This window comes from Parus major, chromosome Z (assembly GCF_001522545.3).
Source record: "Parus major isolate Abel chromosome Z, Parus_major1.1, whole genome shotgun sequence".
NCBI classification, from domain to species: domain Eukaryota; kingdom Metazoa; phylum Chordata; class Aves; order Passeriformes; family Paridae; genus Parus; species Parus major.
This window is the reverse complement of record NC_031799.1, coordinates 59469904-59474417: the sequence shown is the minus strand read 5'-3', so window position 1 is coordinate 59474417 and position 4514 is coordinate 59469904.

The window sequence follows — 4514 nt, the reverse complement described above, 5'->3', positions numbered from 1 at the left end:
CACCTTTTATAGGGTTTTACAGGGTCCACGGGCAGAGCAAGCTACTATTGGCTAACACACACAGTTTACATATTTTCCCCTACACACAAGGATATTGTTTTGCTTTACTCTCTCTTCTGCAGGCAAGTTTCAAGGATTTTAGCCCTTAATATCACGACTTACTTCAAAGGCTGGTTTGTGCATACAGGCCTTTACTAATATATAAAATACAGCAACATAGTAATTTTTTTTGAATGGCTAGATTTGACAATACTGATGGTTTTAAATGAGAAAATTAAAGAAGCTGGGCTAGCCTTACCTTGTTTACTAAGATTATATTTTATCACCTTTTACTGTTATCTTAATTTCCAAATAAAAATAAAAAGTAACTGTATTTCTCACCGGTGTTGATTTTCTCAGAAAATAATGGCAATTGGAAAATAATTCATATTTGCCTGTTTTGCTTTTACTATTGAAACCAAACCATTTTTCTCTTTCATCTGCCCCTAAACCTGGCCTTGTTCATTTTATGTAGACAATAGCAGAAGTGGTCTGGGCTAGCAGCTTCAGCTTGAGTCCTTAGTAATACCAACTGAGTTTTAATTGGTATCTTCATTCCAAATTGCTTTGATGGGTCATCAGTATATATCACTGAGATGATTTACAAACACCAGGGACAATGCCACCCTAGCTGCCCAGAGCTGGGTCATCCACCAGCTATCTCTTTCTGATGAAGCCAAATTTATTCCTAAGAGAAGTCTTCCTCCCTGCGAAAAACTCAAATATCAGTAAGATTTTTGTCCTGCTTAGCACACCTAACAATTTCTATCTGTCAGTGTGTAACAAGCTCTTGCCTTCCAGTGGTGCTCCAACCCTTGTGTTGCACCACTGCATGGTGTTAAAAACAACAGAGCATATAACTCAAAGTTTGATGAGGAAGGTTGTGAAAGAGACTAAGGGGATAAAGAGGACCAATGGAATGCACCAGACAAGTTTTCAACTCTGTGATGGTGGAGGCAACTGTGTGTTAACCCTGCACCAGGGTTTTCTACTGGGAAGTTATTCTTCTTTCTCTGTCAAGTGGTGCCCAAGGGTGTGATTTCATCATGTGCTTTCTATTACTTCCAGAAAAGCTCCAGTCCCTGGAGTGAGGCAACGTGACTCCCACAGTAGTTTTGGACTTTTGTCTGCAGAAACTTTCTAACCACCTTGTTTTGTGAGAAAATCTTGAAACCCAGAAACTAAAAAAACTCAAGTTCCAAAGAAAGGACAAAAAAATATCATCAGCTACACCCTGAACTGTGTTTGGAATCTTACCAAAATTGTACTTAGCTCATCGCTTTCCAAGAAACTCATGTCCTATGCGGTGTCAGCAAGTACATGCTGATCTTTCTTTTTGACCTACATGTTCCTGGCTCTGTCCTGTCCCAGTCCAGCAAGACCATGTTCTTGTACAAATTCATGAGACACAGCTGGGATAAAAAAATTCAGTGATTTACCCCATCATGAGTACATCATTAAGGCTGTGCATCTTTCCTAGAATATTGAATTAATACTGTTAGTTTATTATTGTCATTAATTTTCTCAGATGATGGACAAAATAGTGTAGCATATGCTGGTCTCACCTCCATATGTTAATGAACCTCTAACTCCACTTCTAGAAATGAAAATAGGGAAAATAATCCACTTGGCACTTCCTAAACTCCCAGATTATGAACATTTTCTATTGGGTATTTACAACAAACGTTATCTTTCCTTTCATCTTCCTGTTTGTCTTTGCTTATGTCATAAATAACTTTGCAAGTAATAAAATTCCTTATCTCCTAGGTAAATAAATCTTAGCTATTTTATAACCCTTGCAGAAGGATTTTTCTTCTAAAGGTAACACAAATGCAAAACCAGACATTCATTTGTGTAAAAGTGTCTGTAGATTCATAATTTCATACCCCCTCTTTTTTGTGAAGCAAACCAAAAAATGTAAGGACACTCATTGTCAGCAATTCCATCATGGTTTCTGATGTTGTGCATGTTGGTGTTCCTTTCTCCCCATCATATTCTGAACCATGTGGAGAAGGGGAAATATATTTGCAATGTAAGATCAGTGTGCAGCCAATGAAGAAAGAAAGGCTGTGGGGAAAACATGACAGTTAACTTATTTTAGATCCATTCTCAGGGTAAGACAAGACATGATGAGGCATTCAGGGAGCTGAGCACAAAATACTGCAGGTGAGGAGATGGAGAGCAGAAGGCAGAAATCATGGGACAGGAACAGAAATGAGTCCTCCAACTCTTTTCCCTCATCTTCATATGTATTACATTGTTAGCAGTTTTCAGTTTTCGTGTCCCTCTGTACATGAAAGCCCTCATGAAGATACTCAGTAATTATAAGGCAGCATAAAATCTGAGTTACTGTGTCAGGATTTGGCCCTAGCTCTTAAGACAGCAATTTAAAAATTTAAAAAACATTACCACCCAAAGAATCTGTAAGTACCATCCCGGTATTTGGATTACAAACGACACAATTAATTGTCCCAATACACAAATGAGGAAGTAAAATAACCATAAGACAGTTCACTTCTGTATAACTCAGCAAATGGGAAAGAATTGGAAATTGAAGAAACAATACAGAGAAAGTGGAGGACAAAATTTTTTTTTACTTGGAAGAAAGTAGGTAAGATAGTTATGTGCAGCTATTTACTGTATAAAAAGCTTCAGATGGTAAGTTTTAAAAATATGGTGTGTACAGTCTATAAACAGAGAAAAGCTCAGGGGAAAAAAAATCAGACAAAATGAGTTTATGTTTAAAACCAGCCACTCAATGGCTAACAAGCAACTCTCAGGAGAGAAAATTCACACACAGGAGAAAAAGGTTTCAAAATGTGTGATATGTAAAACCTGCACTGTAACAGCAATTTTACATTATATGGACCCACACATGCTGCAGAATACACTGTAGTTAGTTCCCAAAGATGCTGAGATGGTGAAGAATACTTAAAGAGCCTTAAAAAACAATGACTGAAATATTCATCCCCAAAAAGACGCATACAAACAGAAATGGAGAAATCCTAAAATAACCCAAGAAATCTGAATCTTATAATTTACTGATTTATATGCTACAGCTAACAAAAAGTCTGCAAAAGCATTTCATCTTAGCTAGCACATCTTTATGTTACAAAAATCTAACCATTACCAGCACCACAAATCTTCAATCAGCAAACTTTTCAGCTGAATAATGATTCCTATATTAGCATAAAATAATTAATATTTCATTATTTCTCACTTTCATTATATCCCAGACCCTCACAAATTAAGAAATATACAAAATATAAACGAGGGAAAGTACCTATAACTCAAAACTTTCAAAAAAATCTTTACATAGCAAATGTCTTAGATAAGGCAAAAGAAATGCCATAATGTGGTATCGTTCTCTCTTCAACAGTATATCAGGGATGGACAGAAAAATGAAAGACATGGAGGAAAAGCTCCACTGATCAGGAATCCCTGATTATCACTGGGTCAGGCTCATGGTGTGTCCTACCCTCCCCCAGAAAAAAGCTCGGGGTTTTAGGAATTTGGACATACATCTGCAAACCTTGAGAGGTCACTTCATTTCACTTAAAATAAATTTCATTGTAAATCAATGATTTCCTTTCTACAATAGCTGACATGAACAAGAAAAACAGACCAGTTATACCTGCAGACCTACTAATGCTGTTTGAGGGTGTGACACACCTTAGAATGGGAGAATACAAAGTTATGATACAAGGACAGCACTAAACATAGCCACACAGTTTTGTGACAAGCAGGATTCTCCACCCTTGGCATCTGCTGTGATTCTGTTGTTACTCACAAGGGAGAGAGCATCTAGCGAATGAATCATCAGACTATGTCCTGTAGCAATTTTGTTTTCTCTAGTGATCTTCCAAAGATGAATGACAAGTCTCAACCTCTGCAAGTCAGAGGGATCAAGAGGGACACACTGCCAGAAGTAAATGAGTAAACAGATGAAAAGGCCATACAAGATACATTTGCATTTCCAGTCTTGACTATATGTAATCAGACATCTTCACACAACCTAGAGTAAGCAGCGTTCACACAGCAGTCAATGAGGTTATTACTGGAGATAAAGTGACTTTTGTTTAAAAAAAAGACATCTTTAGAAATAGAGAACTATGTTGGCTACATGAGTTATTCATGTAGAAGGTTCCTGTTTTCTTTCAGTTATTCAGTTCACTTTTCTCTCAATGTAGAGAATTAAAACATAGCTGAAGGCATTTGTATGAAATATAAAAATATCACAACTTTAGTCCAATCATAATAATTTCAATTGCACTGTCAATCTAAGCTCAGCATTTTGAAAGAGCTATCATGATTAGATCTTTTCACTTCATTAATGCAAAATTATTTCTAACAACCAGAAAGAAATGATGCATCCAATATTTTCAAATGACAATAAATTTGCTGAAAGTCTAAGGTATGCAGCATGCCTAATTTTCTGTTCCAGATTTAAGCCTGGAAGTGCCAGAAAAGAGGAA